Consider the following 21,206-nt stretch of genomic DNA (forward strand, 5'->3'; position numbering starts at 1 on the left):
ATCGGGAAATCGTGCAGGTGTGAATCTAGGAAGTGACACCCTTCATTTTGAGCAAGTTGCGTTCAGTGAAGGGCCACTGATTGATTAGAAAGTTTGTCAGGCCCTTTGTTTCAGTGCTCAGTCACGATGCCTTTTGATGGGGCTTAGGTCCACAACCTACCGTGCGGGTGGTTGCCCCAGCCCAGTCTTGAGGCCCCGCAGATTTAAATGAGGCCGGGAAGCCTGAAAATCATGAGAGGCTCCTCGCCCTGGGACAGACGACCGACCAGCACGCTCCCCCCACCCCCCGGGTCTGTCCCCCAGAAGTCAAAACCGAGCCCATTAAATTCCAGTTATGAGACCATGGGATCATTCTAACCTAACCAGTGCATCAGAAAACTGATGGGATTTTAAACCCCGCCCCGAAGCCGACGAGAGAGTAAAATATGGGCAGGGGGGTAAAACGGGCATCCGATCCGATCTGGGCAGTTTCCCGCCGGGCGGGATTAGGTTAAAATTGCCCCCCTCGACTTTAGAATAACGCTGCATGCCAATTGGCAAATCAACATGATGGAGAGACTCTTGGGCTTCATTGGGCAGGGTCTGTGCCCACACAAGGTGCCCTCAGTGGCTGCAGGGACATCATCCAAACCACTGTTTGAAACCCAGCCTCAATCCCCGCAGCAACCATTGGTTTTCATTGAAAAGATCCGTCTGGTTAGGAGCAGAGTCCCTGGGCTTCTGGTCACAACCTTCCCCTGCCACTAAGATCACAAGGTGGATCGTGATAAGAGGGAATATTTAACCCATCTTAACTCATTCATCTAGAAAGCCTACAGTTCCTCCATTGCAGCAACAAAGTGTCTCTCCTGGACTAATTTCCGTCACCTAAGGGGGTCAGAGAGGAATTTTCCAGATTTCCCCCCTACTAATTGGTCTGGGTTTCTATCTGTTTCTTCGCTTCTCCCAGGAGACCATATGGCTCCCTAAACCTCTCCGCCTCTCTCTCCTCCTTTAAGATGCTCCTTAAAACCTATCTCTTTGCCCAAGCTTTTGGCCACCTGTTCCAATATCTCCTTATGTGTCTTGGTGTCAAATTTTGTCTGCTAATGCTCCTGTGAAGCACCTTGGGATGTTTTACTACATTAAAGGCGCTGTATAAATGCAAGTTGTTCTTGTTGTTTCAGTTGAGGTGGGGAGTGTTGCTAGCCACATAAATACTGTGGCAACAAGAACAGGTCAGAGGCTGGGTATTCTGCGGTGAGTGCCTCACCTCCTGACTCCCCATAGCCTTTCCACCATCTACAAGGCACAAGTAAGGAGTGTGATGGAATACTCTCCACTTGCCTGGATGAGTGCAGCTCCAACAACACTCAAGAAGCTTGACACCATCCAGGACAAAGCAGCCTGTTTGATTGGCACCCCATCCACCACCTTAAACATTCACTCCCTCCACCACCGGCGCACCGTGGCTGCAGTGTGTACCATCTACAAGATGCACTGCAGCAACTCGCCAAGGCTTCTTCGGCAGCACCTCCCAAACCTGCGACCTCTACCACCTAGAAGGACAAGGGCAGCAGGTGCATGGGAACACCACCAACCTCCAAGTTCCCCTCCAAGTCACACACCATCCTGACTTAGAAATATATCGCCGTTCCTTCATCGTCGCTGGGTCAAAATCCTGGAACTCCCTCCCTAACAGCACTGTGGGAGTACCTTCACCACTCAGACTGCAGCGGTTCAAGAAGGCGGCTCACCACCACCTTCTCAAGGGCAAATAGGGATAGGCAATAAATGCTGGCCTTGCCAACGACACCCAGATCCCATAAGCGAATAAAAAAAAAATATTGTGATGCACAAGCCATTGCAGTTGTGTGGCACATGCTGAGGGTCATTGTTCGTGTCGGTCATTGTCCATATAATGAGGCTGAAGTGTTTGCCGCCACTACCGGGAGGTCCATACCTGGCATTGAACACTCTTTGAGTGAAGAAGAACTTCCTAACATCAGTACTAAGTTTGCCTTTCTCCAGTTTGAGCCCTTGCTCTACTCTCATCGTTTAATTTGACGTTGTGTTCCGGATTTACATTTTCTAGACAAATCACTGGCCCTGAGTTTACTCGCTTGGTTCCCGCCCCGCATGGCTGCACTGCAGCTTCCATCATGATCTGTGGCCTTCCATATTTGCATTTGCTGATGGTGCAAGGAGCTAATTGAGACTAATTGACAGAGATTGACTGCTATGATTAGTCAACGGCTCCATTATCATTGTATCATGCGAATACTGGGGTGTTTTTATTATTCATTCTCGGGATGTGGGTGTCGCTGGCAAGGCCAGCATTTATTGCCCATCCCTAATTACCCTTGAGAAGGTGGTGGTGAGCCGCCTTCTTGAGCCGCTGCAGTCCGTGTGGTGAAGGTTCTCCCACAGTGCTGTTTGGTAGAAGGTAAACTAGATAGACCTTGGTCTCTTTTCATCCAGCAATTCTTATGTTCCTTTGAGCTCATTAGCATTTATTAAAATGGGGAGGAAAGGCATTGGAGGGTCCAAATAAGAACATAAGAAATAGGAGCAGGAGTCGGCCATACGGCCCCTCGAGCCTGTTCCGTCATTCAATAAGATCATGGCTGATCTACGACCTCAACTCTACTTTCCCGCCCGATCTCCATATCCCTTGATTCTCCTAGAGTCCAACAATCTAAGCTTGAATAAAGGAGACTATGAAGGTATGAGAGCGGAATTGAGTAGAGTGGATTGGGAAAATCGATTAAAGGGTAAGACGATACATGATCAGTGGTGTACATTTAAGGAGTTATTTTACAACTTCCAAAAAATATATATTCCACTGAGAAGAAAAGGGTCTAAAAGAAAAGACAGCCATCCGTGGCTAAGTAAAGAAATTAAGGATAGTATTCGACTAAAAACAAGGGCATATAAGGTAGCCAAATCTAGTGGGAGGATAGAGGATTGGGAAAACTTTAAAAGACAGCAAAAAATAACAAAAAGATTGATTAAGAAAGGGAAGATAGATTATGAAAGTAAATTAGCAAAAAATATAAAAACAGATAGTAAGAGTTTTTATAGTTATATAAAAAGAAAAAGGGTGGCTAAAGTAAATGTTGGTCCCTTAGAGGATGAGACCAGGAAATTAATGGTGGGAAATATGGAGATGGCAAAAACACTGAATGAGTATTTTGTATCAGTCTTTACAGTAGAAGACACTAAGAATATCCCAACACTGGACAAACAGGGGGCTAAAGGGGGGAGGAGCTAAACACGATCAAAATCACTAAGGAAGTGGTACTCGGTAAAATAATGGGACTCAAGGCGGATAAATCACCTGGACCTGATGGCTTACATCCTAGGGTCTTGAGGGAAGTGGCGGTAGGGATTGTGGATGCATTGGTAATAATTTTCCAAAACTCCCTGGACTCGGCAAAGGTCCCGGCAGACTGGAAAACTGCTAACATAACACCCTTATTTAAAAAGGGCAGTAGACAGAAGGCTGGAAACTATAGACCGGTTAGCCTAACATCTGTGGTAGGTAAAATTTTGGAGTCCATTATTAAGGAGACAGTAACAGGACATTTGGATAATCATAATTTAATAGGACAAAGTCAGCATGGTTTTATGAAGGGGTAGTCATGTTTGACAAATTTGCTGGAGTTCTTTGAGGAAGCAACATATAGGGTGGATAAAGGGGAACCAGTGGACATAGTGTATTTAGGCTTCCAGAAGGCATTTGACAAGGTGCCACACAAAAGATTATTGCTTAAGATAAAAAATCACGGGATTGGGGGTAATATTCTGGAATGGATAGAGGATTGGCTATCTAACAGAAGGCAGAGAGTTGGGATAAATGGTTCATTCTCAGACTGGCAATCAGTAACTAGTGGTGTTCCGCAGGGGTCAGTGCTGGGTCCCCAACTCTTTACAATCTATATTAACGATTTGGAGGAGGGGACCGAGTGTAACATATCAAAGTTTGCAGATGATACTAAGATGGGAGGGAAAGTAGTGAGTGAGGAGGACATAAAAAACCTGCAAGGGGACATAGACAGGCTAAGTAAGTGGGCAGAGATTTGGCAGATGGAATACAATACTGGAAAGTGTGAGGTTATGCACTTTGGCAGGAAAATTCGTAGAGCAAGTTATTATCTTAATGGCAAGAAACTGGAAAGTACTGAAGTACAAAGGGATCTGGGGGTCCTGGCATGAAACTCAAAAGGTTAGTATGCAGGTGCAGCAAGTGATTAAGAAGGCCAATGGAATGCTGGCTTTCATTGCTAGGGGGATAGAATATAAAAATAGGGAGGTATTGCTTCAGTTGTACAAGGTATTGGTGAGACCGCACCTGGAATACTGCGTACAGTTTTGGTGTCCATACTTAAGAAAGGACATACTTGCTCTCGAGTCAGTACAAAGAAGGTTCACTCGGTTAATCCCGGGGATGAGGGGATGGACATATGAGGAGAGGTTGAGTAGATTGGGACTCTACTCATTGGAGCTCAGAAGAATAAGAGGCGATCTTATTGAAACATATAAGATTGTGAAGGGGTTGGATCGGGTGGATGCGGGGAGGATGTTCCCGATGATGGGTGAAACTAGAACTAGGGGGCATAGTCTTAGAATAAGGGGCTGCTCTTTCAAAACTGAGATGAGGAGGAACTACTTCACTCAGAGGGTGGTAGGTCCATGGAATATGCTGCCCCAAAAAGCTGTAGAAGCTACATCATTACATAAATTTAAAACAGAAATAGACAGTTTCCTAGAAGTAAAGGGAATTAAGGGTTACGGGGAGCGGGCAGGAATTTGGGCATGAGTCTAGGTTCGGATCGGTCATGGCCCTATGGGTAGCGGAGCGGGCCCAGGGGCCGTGTAGCCTGATCCTGCTCCTATTTCGTGTGTCTAATTCTGTTAGATTCAGGAGATGGTTCTGTGATAGTAGATTGGTGGTTAGGATCAGATCAGCCATGATCTTATTGAATGGCGGAGCAGGCTCGAGGGGCCGATTGGCCTACTCCTGCTCCTATTTCTTATGTTCTTATGTTCTTATGTAATCTATCTATCTCAGCCTTAATTATACTCAACGACATATATACAGACCTCTTGGGTAGAGAAGTCTAAAGATTCACACCCCTCTGAGTGAAGAAATTGATCCTCATCGTAGTTTTAAAAGGCCGACCCCTTATCCCCTCATTCTAGACACTCCAGCCAGGGGAAACAGCCTCTCAGCATCTACCCTGTCAATCCCCCTCAGAATCTTGTATGTTTCATTGAGATCAGCTCTCATTCTTCTAAACTCCAGAGAGTATAGGCCCATTCTACTCAATCTCTCCTCACGGGACAGCCCTCTCATCCCAGGAATCAATCTAGTGAACCTTCATTGCACCACCTCCAAGGCAAGTATATCCTTCCTTTGATAAGGAGACCAAAACTGTGCACAGTACTCCAGGTGTGGCCTCACCAAGGCCCTGTACAATTGTAGCAAGACTTCCTTTCTCTTGTACTCCAGCCCTCTTGCAATAAAGGCCAACATGCCATTTGCCTTCCTAATTGCTTGCTGTACCTTCAGGCTCCAGGCTCCAAGGTAAAGCACTTTGACCAACCTCTGTGATTCTGGCAGTGGTAAAGCCTCATTTGTTGGTGCAATCCCACAACTTGAGCCCCAATTGCACCGATAAATGAGGCGTACCTGCTGCCAGCATCACAGGGACTGGCCAAAGTGCTTTACTTCGGAGCCTGCAGCCTGAAGAAACTTTCAAGGGAAAGCCCTAGCGTTACAGAAGAGCTTTGGGAAACTTCTGCCCCCACCCACAGTAAGAGGTCTGAGCACCAGGTATGGGCTTCCCAATGGGAACTCCCTGGTTTGCAATTTTAATGGAGAAGGAGGAACAACAGCACTGGATGTAGGAAAGTCAGGGAGTATTTGAGGAGACGTTACCCTGCAGGATAGTACCACCCCTCCTCAAAGAATGTGTAGGTCATGCAGTTCCTCTGAAGAGCTTAGTGAGGAGCTCTGTGCTAGAGTGCCAGCTACTACATGAAGATCTGCAGCTGCCATCAGTCTGATCTGCCCGTGGCTATGAAAGTGATGACTGCACTCAACTTTATGCCACAGGCTCACATCATGAGGAATCCGCACAATATCACCCAGGGTGCACTGCGGGCATGCGTTCGTCGGGTAACTGAGTGACTTTTTAGGAGAGTTGGGGAATTCACGCAGCCTGGCATGACAGCAAGGCAGCAGCGTGATGAAACCATCCGGATTTAGTGCATTGCTGGGCTTCCCAAAGTGCAGGAAGAAACAGGTGACTTACACATTGACATGAATCAGTCATTCATGAAAGAAAGACTTATGAAATAATACTGAGCAGCCTACGGGTGGCGCTGTCCAGGGAGAGTATAAATACCCGGGCATGGGCCCAGCTTGCGCAGGACATTCTTAACAGGAACTAGTGAAGGACACAACTAGACCTCCATGTTGTAAAACAGTTGATTAAAGCTTTGTTTAACGCTTAAACCAAGTGCCTAGTAGTTTTCTTATGTCACACATAGCACTGCGAGATTGTCAAGGGAACAAGATGGCTTGTAGGTGACTAGGTGTGTCCCTTACTGCCATGGATAATTATTTTTTTGTTTTATAACACTCCTGTGAAGCGCCTTGCGACGTTTTACTATGTTAAAGGCGCTATGTAAATACAAGTTGTTGTTGTTGTTGATAATATCTTCTCTAACAGATTATCTGGTCATTTTTCTCATTGCTGTTTGTGGGGCCTTGCTTTCTGTGCAAATTGGCTGCTGCGTTTCCTACATTACAACAGTGACTACACTTCAAAAAGTACAGTGTAAAGCGTTTTGGGGCAATCTGAGCTCGTGAAAGGCACTATAGAAATGCAAGTCTTTCTTTCTAATAGCTTCAAGAATAACAGCTAAGGAGCAGTAGAATGAGGCACATGCCTCTCCCAGTGTGGTCACCAAGAAAATTATCAGGGCCTTAAAGGAGCACTGTTGCTACCTTGATAGATCAAGAGGAGTTTTGCAATACACTCGAGATCAGGTATTCTGAATAGCTGTAGCTTGCCTGGACATGAAGATTGCTGGAGTGGTGGCCCCTGGCTGGAAGTATGGACTAGACCGTCACTTGGAGGATCCCCCAGTGAAGTCATCTGAATCTTAAGCCACGGGCAGCCTTCTCCTCAGCCACTGCTAGGAGTGTGGCATAATCCTCAACCCACACTCCACACTCCTCTATCGTCCTCGTGCTCTCTGAATCACCCAGTGTCACATCCTCACTGACAGGATCTATTTATCTCCCAGGTGAAAGTATCCAAACTTGTGCGTGGGAGTGAGATAGCCAGTGATGTATCTCCCACTTTCAGAATTTGACTGTTATTGGCATTTAGTCGTGTGCTTGTGGATTGAAGGCTCAGAAGGTGACATTTTAAACCTAGAAGTGTCTGAAATTAAGATTGCTTCATTGATTATCTCCCACTCTTCCAGCTGCATCTTGACTTTTGACACTTCTTTTGATAAGAGCAACTAATTGGAATGGCCTAACGATCACCAGCTTGTGCCAAACAGGCAGGCAGAAACCTCAGTGTGCAAGTGAAAGAAACTGATGGAAATTGAAACCTATTTTTCCCGGGAGGTATCGGTGTCCTACTGTTGAGGGGTGGGTGCGCTGCCACGATACGTTGGAAGTACTGCCAATGTAGATGGTCATTGTCTTCTCGCTGACAGTAGCTCAAAGGAAGACCAGGCAGCCTCAATATTAACCCTCCACATGACGGGTGGAGAGGGAAAAAGGGGGGGGGGCTTAAAAATTTTTAAACGGGGCATGCGCCCCCAATGCGCCGCATATGCCACTGCCGGTGGGTTTTGTGGTGCCTGCGTGTGTCCCGCCGGGCCACTTCATTAACATATTTAAACCAGGCTCCCACCATGCAATTGGGAGCCCGATTTAAATTTAACCGTTGCCATGCGGGTTTCCCAGGGCGCAGAAAACCCGGCAGTAAAAGGGAGGCGGGAGCCTGTGAGCGGCCTGGTTCTAGACTGAGAGTTCTTCCTCTGTCGCATCCAGCTCCAAGCTCCTGCAAATTCCATCTTTGGATTGGCCCTTTAAGCACTGGAGTTGAGATTGCGCATTGCAGGTCCTCATCACGCCCGCTGCCATGCAATCGACACCAAACCCAGAAGCAAAATGATACTGAGGAGCCTGCATTAAAAAGCCACAGACAGACGTGCTGAACTTACCTCTGGGTTTCACACACAATATCGGACCCCACCTTCCCCTCCCCCGCAACCCCCCCCCCACCCCCGCTTCCAACGCACCTCCAAGTTTATGTCGGGGCCATTGACTTTCCTTATCCTTCATCTCAAGAAAATAGGAGAACAAAATCCTCCACCCCTCCACCCACTGGAACAGATGTTGCCAAAAGACCCAGGTATCACCAATATCCCAGGTGAGCTGATATAAAAGAGGGGGAAATGATGAGAGAGTTCACCAAGGGAATACGGGTAACAGTGGACTGGCTAAACGAGTGGAGAAGCTCGGTTTTTGGACAGGGCTGCTCTTCCTGTTCACTATCTGATGCCTGAGAAGGATGCATCCTTTCCTCTCGCAGGCTTACCACAGGATGATTATGAGGAGAGCTGGTTCCTGTTCCTGATCGCAATCCCATGCGTGTGGATGTCAGATGAGAACTGGATTGGGCTGGAAGGTGATGCCTTCTGATATCGAATAGCCGGCCAATACTCACTGTCGAGGCTCAAATGTGAATATGAGGTTTCAGAGACCTGTTGCCACTCATGGAACCAAGCCCCAGGGTCGCGACGTCAGTGTCTTCAGGGCAGGTAGAAGAAGACTAATGGAACAAAACAAAAATGGCTTTGGCACAAACCCATTTGGAATTGTTGGCTCTTGAACTGTTTTCTTATCGACAGTCTCCGGTGTTTTCTTACTGCAGACAACAAGCGAACAGGCTGATAATCGCACAGTCGTGTTTCTGACCTTATTAAGAACTGGAAAAATCAGCTATTCACCAATCGTAGCACTACCCCTGTGCTTAATGAGATGCAAACTCTTTTGGCCACAGTTCTACTTCCACCGTTATTCCCTATGTACTGCTGGATGGCGTTCAGTTGATTAAACTGCCTCCTGAATATTCAAACACTCTTGTTTTTAATAACTATGTTTATTTCCAAATCTCTATTTTCTGCAGGGGCTCAGACAGATCTCCAGTTGGAAGTTCTGTCTTTAAGATGCAACACTGAACTGAGGCCCCGTCTGCCTGCTCGGGTGGATGTCAAAAAGTAGTGCACTGTTAGAGATGCTGCCCTTCCAGTGGTTGCTCACACCAGGTTGTGAGGATGGGTGGGAACTACGAGAAGCTCCCCCTACATTATAAAGCAGGAGAAAAAATTGCAGGGATACGGGGGAAGAGCGGGGGAGTAGGACTAACTGGATTGTTCTTCGAAAGAGCCAGCGCAGACTCGATGGGCCGAATGGCCTCCTTCTGTGCTGCACTGTTCTATGATCCTGTGGTCCCAATCCCAATGGTAATGTATGTTTTACACTCTTTCAGATATATCTGACCTGCAGATGAGATGTTAAACCGAGGCCCCGTCTGCCCTCTCAGATGGATGTAAAAGATCCCATGGCCACTATTCGAAGAAGAGCAGGGGCGTTCTCCCCGGTGTCCCGACTATTGAATCCGTTGATTCTTAAAGTATGATGTTTTCCAATAACTAGACGGAGGCTGTAAATTAACAATCAACAGGTGTTTACTGGAGGAGGGTAGTCTAAAGACTAACAGTACAGAGGCATGCTCAAGGCTTATATACAGGTGTGGTCACTGCCGGTACTACAGTATGCAGGAGCAGTAAAAGTAGTTCTATCTTAAAGGTACATACATTACAATTCCTCCCCTTTTAGATTAACAGTACCCATAACATTCAAATAACAGTTAACACTTTAACATGCACATTAAACTGAAATAGTCCATTTAGAGATTCAGTCTTTGGGGCGGCTTCCTGATCCTTTCTGGAAAGTGCCTTTCCTGAGGTTCTTGTCCTTGGTGCGGAGGCGATTCTGGCTCCCTTTCGGCGGTTAGTTCATCAGTTTCCGCTGCTACTGTTTCTGGGGTAGATGCCGGGTTCATCCCCAGGTACGCGAGACATGGGGTTGACTCATTCCTGTGACGCTAGGATCTGGTCGACGTGGCGTCTCACAATGTTCTCCCCGACATCCACTGTGTACATTAATGGCCCCTGCCTTGTGCGTATCGTTCCGGGTTGCCATTTCTCTGTTCGGTAATCACGGGCCAAGACTGGTTGTCCTACATTGAAGCTCCTTGTCGGCTTCTCATTAATGTGCTGGAATTGCTTATCCTCAACATTCCTTCGCACATTTGGTCTGAGCAAATCCAGACGAGATCTCAACCTTCGGTTAAAGAACATCATGGCCGGGGTCTGGTTGGTAACTGCATGTGTCGCATTTCTGTAGGATAACAGGAAATTGTCCACCTTATGCTGTAGTGGAATTTCATCGTCGCACATGGCCCTTATCGCCTTTTTAAAGGTTTGTACGAACCTCTCAGCCAATCCATTTGTGGCTGGATGATACGGGGCGGATGGGTAATGCCTTAGCCCATTCCTTTTCATAAATTTTTGAAACTCTTCGGACACAAACTGTGGTCCGTTATCAGAGTAAATCTGCTCTGGCAAGCCGTTCCTGGCAAATATGGTCCGTAGGACTGCAATCGTTTTCTCTGTAGTGGTGGAGGACATTTTGATCACCTCAGGCCATTTCGAGTGTGCATCCACTGCTATTAAAAACATTGAGTCCATGAATGGACCAGCAAAATCAATATGCACCCGTTGCCATGGAGAGGAGGGCCACTCCCATGGGTGTAGAGGGGCATGTGGTGGTGCATTTTGGACCTTCTGGCATCCTGAGCAGCTCTTTGATAGGTCCTCAATTTGTTGATCGATCCCCGGCCACCACACATAAGCCCTGGCAAGGCTTTTCATTTTCACCCCTCCCAGATGGCCTTCATGAAGCTCATTGAGCACTCTCTCCCTTAACTTGGGTGGAATTACCACTCGGGATCCACACATCACTGTCCCCTGGCATACTGACAGCTGTTCTCTTCTGGATGAGAATGCTGGCAACAGTGAGTTGCCATGTGTTGGCCATCCCTGCACCGTCAAATCATATACCTGAGACAGTGTCGGATCATTGCGGGTCTCCTTCTCTATATCCGCGTTAGTTACTGGCAATCGTTCAATTATCGACGAATAAAATATTTCGATAGGATTCACTGCTGGTGCTTCCTCCACAGTAGGCAGTGGCAGGCGTGATAGCCCATCAGCGTTTCCATGCTGTTTCGTGCCCTTATACTCTATTTCATATTGGTTCGCCCCTAGAAAAAGGGACCATCTTTGTAGCCGTTGTGCAGTCATCACCGCAACGCTCTTCTTTGGATTAAAGATGGAAACAAGTGGTTGGTGGTCAGTCAGCGTGAACTTCTGCCCATGCAGTGGTTGAATTTTTTTACTCCCCATACTAGGCTGAGGGCCTCCCTGTCAATCTGGGCGTAGTTGCGCTCGGCTGAGGTTAGTGACTGAGACGCAAAGACTACTGGCCTCTCCAACCCGCCTGGGAATTTGTGCGACAGCACCGCTCCAATACCATAGGGTGATGCATCACACGCCAACCGAATTGGTAGTGCTGGGTTGAAATGGGCTGTAGTGTCCGCGTATCAATAACACACGGACTGCAGGAGAACAGTAATAAGAGGTGTTTACTGAACAGAGGTATGCTGGAACTGAAAGTACAGAAGCCTGCTACTGCTTTATATACAGGTGTGGTCACTGCCGGTACTACAGTATAAAAGCAGTTCTCTCTTAAAGGTGCATACACAACAATTCCTCCCCTTTTAGATAAACAGTACATTACATTCATTTAACAATTGAATAATAACTAATTACAATTACAATTTTCTTTGTACTATATACATCAGCTGAAAGTAATCATTTATAAATTCAGTCTTTGAGGAGGCTTCCTGATCCTGTCTGGATAGCGCCTTTCTCGCGTATCCTGTTCTTGCGGCGGAGTTGATTCTGGCTCATTGTCATTGGTTGGTTCGTCAGCTTCCAATACCACTGATTCTGAGGTAGACGCAATCTGTACTTCGGGTTCATCACCAGGTGCGCATGCTCGTGGTATGGGTTTGACTTGTTCCTGTGACTCCAGAATCTGGTCAGCATGGCGTCTCACGAAGCTCTCTCCAACGTCCACTGTGTACATTATTGGTCCCTGTCGTGTGCATATCGTTCTTGGCTGCCATTTTTCTGTTCGGTAGTCGCGGGCCAAGACTGGTTGCCCTATCTTGAAGCTCCTGGTTGGCTTTTTATTGATGTGCTGGAATTGCTTATTCTCAACATCTCGTCTTATGTTTGGTTTGAGCAAGTCCAGGCGACATCTTAACCCGCGGTTAAAGAACATCATGGCTGGAGATTGGTTGGTGACTGCATGTGTCGCATTTCGGTAAGCGAACAAGAAATTATCCACCTTGTGTTGCAGTGGTATGTTGTCGTTATACATCGCCTTTATTGCTTTTTTAAAGATTTGAACAAACCTCTCAGCCAATCCATTTGTGGCTGGATGATATGGGGCGGATGTGTAATGCTTTACCCCATTATTCCTCAAAAACCTCCAGAAATCCTCGGACACAAACTGTGGTCCATTGTCGGAGCAAATCTGTCCTGGCAAGCCATTCCTGGTGAAGATGGTCCATAGGACTGCAATAGTTTTCTCCGTGGTGGTGGAGGACATTTTGATGACCTCTGGCCATTTCGAATGTGCATCCACGGCGATTAAAAACATTGAGTCCATAAATGGACCAGCAAAATCAATGTGTACCCGTTGCCATGGCGATGAGGGCCACTCCCGTGGGTAGCGGGGCCTGTGGTGGAGCGTTTTGGACTTTCTGGCATCCTGTGCATCTCTTGGTCATTTCCTCGATTTCTTTATCGATTCCCGGCAACCACACAAACGCCCTGGCTAGGCTCTTCATTTTTACCCCTCCCAGATGACCCTCATGAAGCTCATTGAGCACTCTATCTCTCAACTTGGGTGGAATTACCACTCGGGATCCACACATCAAGGTCCCCCGGCACACTGACAGCTGTTCTCTTCTTGGCGAGAATGCTGGCAACAGTGAGTCACCATGTGCTGGCCATCCCTTCACCGTCAAATCATAGACCCGAGAGAGTGTCGGGTCATTTCGGGTTTCCTTCTCTATACTTGAGTTTGTAACAGGTAGACATTCGACTATGGTCGAATGGAATATCTCAACAGGGTCCACTGCAGGTGCTTCCTCCACCGTAGGCAGCAGCAGGCGCGACAGCCCATCAGCGTTTCCATGCTGTTTCGTGCCCTTATACTCTATGTCGTATTGATGTGCCCCTAGAAAAAGGGACCATCTTTGCAGCCGTTGCGCCGTCATCACCGGAACGCCCTTCTTTGGGTTAAAAATGGAGACAAGAGGCTGGTGATCAGTCAGTAAGGTGAATTTCTGCCCGTGCAGATAGTGATTGAACTTCTTCACCCCCCACACCAGGCTGAGGGCCTCCCTGTCAATCTGGGCGTAGTTACGCATGGCTGATGTTAACGAGCGTGATGCAAAGGCTATTGTCCTCTCTGAACCGTCAAGGAATTTGTGCGACAGCACCGCTCCAATGCCGTAGGGAGACACATCACATGCCAACCGAATCGGTAGTGATGGATTGTAGTGAGCCAATACTTCTTTTGAAGTGATTAGGCATTTACATTTCTGAAAGGCACGCTTACACTCATCACTCCATTTCCATGCTACTCCAGTTTGCAGCAGGGCATTCAGCGGGTGCAGAATTGTAGACAAATTTGGCAAGAACTTATGGTAGTAGTTCACCAACCCGAGGAACGACCTCAGTTGTGACACATTTTCCGGTGCTGGAGCCTTGACTACTGCCTCAATCTTGTCTTGGGACTTATGCAACCCCTCTTCATCAATCACGTGGCCACAATACGAGATTTGTTTCCTGAAAAGCTCGCATTTGGGGCGGTTGGCTCGTAGTCCACATTCTTGTAATCTAGTGAGCACCTGCTCCAGGTTGGCAAGGTGTTCACTGTCATTTCTGCCCGTAACCAGGATGTCGTCCAAATAACGCTGGGTCCCCGAGATCCCTTGCAGGACTTGTTCCATCGCCCTCTGCCAAATAGCCGGAGCTGATGCTACCCCGAATACCAGTCGGTTGTACTGGTAAAGACCTTTGTGAGTGTTTATCGTGAGGTATTTTCTAGATGATTCATCTACCTCCATTTGTAGATACGCTTGGGCCAGATCAATCTTCGTAAAGCGTTTCCCCCCAGATAGTGAGGCGAAAATATCTTCTATCCGCGGAAGTGGATATTGTACTGTGTGAAGGACTGGGTTCACAGTTACTTTAAAGTCCCCACAGATGCGAACCTTCTTCGGTTCCCCAGGCGTGCTGCTCAATGATTTCTTCATTACAGGAACGATGGGTGTGACCCACTCGCTCCAGTCCACCTTGGACAGCACACCCGAACGCTCCAGACTCTCCAGCTCTGCTTCGACGGCTGGGCGGATCGCATACAGTACCGGTCTGGCCTTAAAAATTTTTGGGTGTGCGTTATCTTCAATTTTTATCATTGTCATTACGCCTTTTAGAGTCCCAAGTCCTTGCTGGAACAACTCTTTCGCGTCAGTTAGAATTTTTGACAGTCGTCCAGGTGTGGCGTCGTCATCTTTTTTGTCAGCCACAGTTAGTGCCTGAATGGAATGCCAATCCAATTGTATTTTTCGGGTCCATTCACGTCCCAATAACGGTGGACCTCCATCTTGTAGTATATATAGATACAGTTCCTGTGTTTCCTTGCCGTTGTATTTAACAGGCACCCTTATTTTTCCTCTGGGGTAGACTTTTTGCCCCGTATATGTCTTCAAGACAATGGATGTATCCTTCAAGGGAATGTGTGAGAATAGCCGCTCGTAGTCTCGTCGATTCATGACTGTTAGGGCTGATCCTGTGTCCGATTCCATCTTTACTTGGGACACTGCTATCATGAGGGTGACCCAAATGGTTCGGTGATCCTCCTTTGCGATCATGTTGTGTAGCTTTAGACAACTTAGTCCCCTGCTCCCGGAGTCATTATTACTCTTCTGGTCTTCTGAACTACTGTCCGTCATCTTTTGTACTTTCTTGTACTTTTCCTTAGTCGTTCTTTTAGTGTGGGTTTTCTTCAACGACCTGCAGACTCATGCTATGTGTCCCATTTTTCCACATTGCCTGCATACTTTGTCCTTAGCCCAGCAATCCTTCTGGTCATGGGTTGTTCTGCCGCAGCGATAGCACTTTTCTGCTCCATGTGCCATTTCATTGGTGCTATATTCTTGCGGTTTCTGTTGTATTATCCGCAGCTCCCCGTGCTGCTGCTTCATAAGATACTGTAATGCTGAAAGCCTGTTCTAGCGTAAGGTCCTTTTCTGAAAGTAGTCGTTTCTGGGTTCCTTCACTCTGGAGCCCGCAGACAAATTTATCCCTTAAGGTATCTGCCAGTCCTGCTCCGAACTGGCAGTGTGTCAATAACTTGCGTAGTTCCGTAAGATAGTTAGCATTACTCTCGTCTTTGTGCTGGTTTTGTTTATGGAACTTGAATCTTTCTGCTATCAGCAGCAGTGTAGGGTTCAGATGTTCCTGTAAGATATTGACAATCTCTTCAAAACTTTTCTCCATTGGTTTAGCTGGGGTAATTAAATTTCGCAATAGGCCGTACGTTTTCGCGCCCATCAAATTTAATAATACCGATGCCTTCTTTTCAGCGGCCACCTCATTTGCCCTGCAGTACACTTCAATTCTTTCCACATACATGGTCCAGTCTTCTATTTTGTTATCGAAAACAGTGATGCTGCCACTCTTCGGCATCTTGGGTGGTTTAAAATGGCGCCTCCCGTGCTTTTCCTTCTTCCCCAATGGATTAAAATGGCGCCTCCTGTGCTTTTCCTTCTTCCCCCTGCTGCCAATGCTGCTCCTCATGTTCCAACAGGTAATGGCGGCGCCCCGCGGCTTTCTGCGCGTCTCTTTTTCAACGCTGCCCGACTCTTGAGCACCGGCCACGCCCTGTGCGCTCCACCCTCTCTCTCTTTTTCTTCCCGACGACGCTGCTCAGCCCCCTTACAGAGCCGCTCGCTTGAGCTCTAGCCCGCCGCAGTCCAGGAAGGGTCAGCGCACTACCTGCTACCAGCCCGATTTGCTGGGACACCTTGACTGGAGAACCAGGCCCAGCTCTCCACAGCTTCCCCTGCGATTCTCTGGACTCCGATGGATCACTGGGCGGTTGCCCACGATTGACGCCCGTTGCTCTGGCTTCGACCTCCAAGAAGCTTCTTCCCAGAGATGGATCCCCGTGAGGTGATGCAGTACTGCAGGTGAGTTCGAACCTGCTCGTCGCCACTGTAGTGTCCGCGTATCAATAACACACGGACTGCAGGAGAACAGTAATAAGAAGTGTTTACTGAACATAGGTATGCTGGAACTGAAAGTACAGAAGCCTGCTACTGCTTTATATACAGGTGTGGTCACTGCCGGTACTACTGTATAAAAGCAGTTCTCTCTTAAAGGTGCATACACAACATGGGCCAACACCTCTTTTGATGTGATCAATTCTTTGCACTTCTGGAAAGCTCGTTTACTTTCGTCATTCCACTTCCATGGTACCCCCGTTTGCAGTAGGGTGTTCAGTGGGTATAATACTGTAGACAAATTTGGTAAGAACTTATGGTAGTAGTTCACCAGCCCGAGGAACGACCTCAGTTGTGACACATTTTCCGGTGCTGGAGCCTTGACTACTGCCTCAATCTTTTCAGGGGACTTATGTAACCCCTCTTCATCAATAACGTGGCCACAATACTGTATTGATTTCTTTGTGGGTTCAATGATGAGACATTTATGAAAGAGAATGAGTTTTAATCTAAAGTCCGTTCAACTCTTTATACAGCATTTCATGAGACACCCTGCTAGTGATGCATCTAGAAGGAAACCAAAACTAAACTCAACTGCCTTGCTTGTCTCGGTCACATGACCTCTGCTGGTCAGGCACAAGCAATCAATACCTGCAGTCATGCTGCTAAGGCATCATAATCGAACAGGCAAATACCATCTCTATTTGCTGATATCATTACATCTCCTTTCCTTAAAACAAAAGTATTTTACTTTTAACTAACAACATGTTTTCTTTGTATTAATCTGCATTTTAACTGTAACAATTAATGAACTTACATTATCATTATCATGATCAAGGTTTTTTAACCTTGCTTTGTGTGTTCACATGAAATATGTCAATACACTAGAACTTGAAGAAAGAATAAGATAACATTACTTCCTTCTATAACAATAGTCCTTAAATTTGCTCAATGAGTCTCTCAGGAGGCTTCACGTGTCTTGAGGATTTTCTGATTGATTGTCCTTGAATCTGAGTTATTGCCTCAGATGATTGGTTCTCAGCTGTGTGATCAGGTTGTTCAACAGTATCAGTCTCTTGACCTGCTGTGGCTGGTCCCATGAGAAGATCTCGACGATTTCTTCTCAGAACAGCATCCTCATCTGTCTGAATGGTGTATGATCTTGGTTGAACTTCACTCAGGACAGTTCCCTTCTGAGTCCATGTGTTTGTTTTGTCTTTGAACCTTACTTGGTCACCAGTGTGGAGTTCAGGTAGGTTTTGTGTTCCTCTGTCATAGTAGTACTTTTGCTTTTCTTTCTGTTGTTCTTTGAACTTCCTCACTTTCTCCCCCTCTTTTGTTTTCAGGAGGTCCTCCGGGATGGGTAGGTTTGACCTTAGCCGACGTCCCATCAGGAGTTGGGCTGGTGACATACCACACTCGAGCGGCGTTGTGCGGTATACAAGCATGCTCTGGTAGAAGTCAGTTCCACTGTCTTTTGCCTTGTACATCAGTCTTTTCACTGTCTGGACCGATTTTTCCACTAGTCCATTGGACTGTGGAAAGTGAGGACTTGACGTTGTGTGGACAAAGTCCCACTCTTTGGCAAAGTGTCGGAAACTTGCATTGTAAAACTGGGGTCCGTTGTCTGTGAAGACCTCGCTTGCCACGCCATGTCTGGAGAATATGGCTTTCATACATGTTATCACAGCATCTGCAGTGGTGGTGTGCAGTCTACAAACCTCTGGATACAGAGAATAATAGTCTGTGACTACAAGATAGTCCTTCCCTTGACATACGAATAGGTCAGCGCCTACCTTCTGGTAAGGTCTGTCTGGTGCTGGGTGTGGCTTTAGTGGTTCTACCAGATTGCTTGCTCGATATTTCAGGCATATTGTGCAGTTTGACACCTCATTTGTCACATCTTGGTTGATTCGTGGCCAGTACATCACCTCTCGTGCTCTTTTCTTACACTTTTCGATTCCCAGATGTCCTCCATGGATCTTTTTTAGCATCTCTCTTCTCAGACTCTTTGGGATAACTATTTTACTTCCTTTGTAGATGATGTCTTCGACCACTGATAGTTCCGCCCTGCAGTTCCAGTACTCTGCTATATCAGGTGAGCAGTCTTGCTTCATGTTGGGCCATCCATCCAAGATGCTTTTTCTCAGTCGTCTCATTGTTTCATCTTTGTTTGTCTCAGTCTTTATGAGCTCCATTTTTGCATCTGCTATGGGCAGTGCACTTGTGATCATGTCCACGTAGGCGTTCACTTTGTCATCCATTGTGGTGTTTGCGGGCTCACTTGGGTCTACAGCTCTGGACAACGTGTCTGCTGTATACATCAGCTTACCCGGTGTGTACGCAACATTCAGTGTATAGCGTTGCAGCCTGATCATCATTCTTTGTATTCTAAGCGGACAGCTATTTAGTGGCTTTTGGAACAATGCAATCAAGGGCTTATGGTCAGTCTCTACACTGATTGCTTGTCCTGCCACAAACTGGTGAAATCTTTCACAGGCGTATGTGATGCTGAGCAGCTCCTTTTCTATTTGAGCATATCGCGTCTCCGCGTCTGTCATTGAGCGCGATGCATATGCAATAGGTTGCCAGTAGTCATATTGTTGCAGAAGAACGGCACCGAGCCCACTCTGTGATGCATCTGATGGGTCTCGCTGGGTCATAAAACCTCAGAACTGGTTCCTCTGTGAGCAGTTTCTTTAGATCGCTCCATGACTTCTCATGCTCATGATTCCATTCCCATTCTATGTTCTTTTCAGTTAGTCTTCTCAGTGGCGCCATCTTTTCTGAGAGGTTGGATATGAATTTACCCATGTAGTTGATCATTCCATTAAACCTCTGCATGTCCTTTTTGCATTGTGGCTTTGGCATATTCTCAATGGCGGACACCTTTCTGGGATCTGGTCTGATGCCCTCACTGCTAAGGATATCTCCCACGAATGTCAGTTCTGTCACCCCGAGCTGGCATTTCTCTCTATTCAGCTTCAGGTTTGTTTTCCTTGTTGCTTCCAGCACTTTTTTCAGTCTCTCGTCATGCTCAGTTCTCGTGGTTCCTCATACTATGATGTCATCCATTGATGTATCAACTCCCTCCAGGTGCTCATAGATCATATGGATAGTCTTGTGATACACTTCAGGAGCTGAGGCAATGCCAAATGGTAACCTTAGGAATCTGTATCTGCCAAATGGACTGTTGAACGTGCACAGTCTTGAACTTGCTTCGTCCAGCTTCATCTGCCAAAATCCTGATGATGCCTCTAACTTGCTGAAATATTTTGCATTTGCAAACTGTGCCATGATTTCCTCACGTGTAGGAAGCTTGAAGTGCTCTCTCTTTATTGCTCTGTTTAGATCTCTTGGATCCAGGCAAATTCTGAGCTTTCCATTCTTTTTGTCCACTACGACGAGGGAACTCACCCACTCAGTTGGCTCATCTATCTTCTGAATCACGTTCAGGCTTTCCATCCTGTCCAACTCTGCCTTCAGTTGCTTTTGAAGAGCAAACGGAACTTTTCTGCATGGATGTATGACCGGTGTCATACTTTTATCTACTCTGATCGTGTGTTACATAGATACATAGATACATAGAAGATAGGAGCAGGAGTAGGCCATTCGGCCCTTCGTGCCTGCTCCGCCATTCGATGAGATCATGGCTGATCCTTTAATTCAGTATCCCGTCCCCGCCTTCTCTCCGTAACCCTTAACCCCTTTTGCCCGTAGAAATATATCTAATTCCCTCTTAAATATATTTAATGAGCTGGCGTACACTGCCCTCTGTGGCAATGAGTTCCACAGGTTCACCACTCTCTGAGTGAAGAAATTCCCCCTCATCTCTGTCCTAAATGGTTTAGCCCTTATCCTTAAATTATGTCCTCTAGTTCTGTTCTCACCCGCCAAGGGAAACATTCCTTCTGCATCCAGTCTGTCTAGACCTGTCAGAATTTTATACACTTCTATGAGGTCCCCTCTCAATCTTCTAAACTCCAGTGTGTACATCCCTAAACTACATAGTCTCTCCTCATAGGTCATTCCCGCCATTCCTGGTATCAGCCTGGTGAATCGCCGCTGCACCCCCTCCATGGCAAGAACATCCTTCCTCAGATGAGGCGACCAAAACTGTACACAGTACTCGAGGTGTGGTCTCACCAGTGCCCTGTACAGCTGCAGCAAGGTATCCCTGTTCCTGTATTCTAACCCTTTTGCTATGAAGGCCAGCATACCGTTTGCCTTCTTGACCGCCTGTTGCACCTGCATGCTCGCCTTCAGTGTTCTCCTGGAATGCAGCCTAGACCCTTAAATAGGTCGTTGTACTCTTTCATGAGTTCATCATAGACTGTCTCTCCTTCGCTTTCCACAATAAGGACTCTCTTTACCAGGTTCAGTCTCTCACAGGCTTTTAAACCTAGTATGGCTTGCACATCCTTTGGCACCACGATTAATGCTAGCGTGTGCTCTCTGTCATAACAACAGAAAATGCTGGAAAAACTCAGCAGGTCAGGCAACATCCGTGGAGAGAAATTTGAGTTGACGTTTCGGGTTTGACCCTTCTTCAAAACTGGAGAGAAAAGGAACTAGATCGAAGGCAGGGCTGCGATCGGACAAAAGAATAAAAGAACCAAAAGAAGTAAAAGAGATTAGAAGCTAGACGAGATGGTAATAGGCTGGGATTAGGTGTAAAGTGTACTGGCAGGGCAAAAG

The sequence above is a fragment of the Somniosus microcephalus genome, chromosome 21 (genome assembly GCF_052327205.1).
Source record: "Somniosus microcephalus isolate GS21.2 chromosome 21, FLI_Smic_1.0, whole genome shotgun sequence".
NCBI classification, from domain to species: Eukaryota; Metazoa; Chordata; class Chondrichthyes; order Squaliformes; family Somniosidae; genus Somniosus; species Somniosus microcephalus.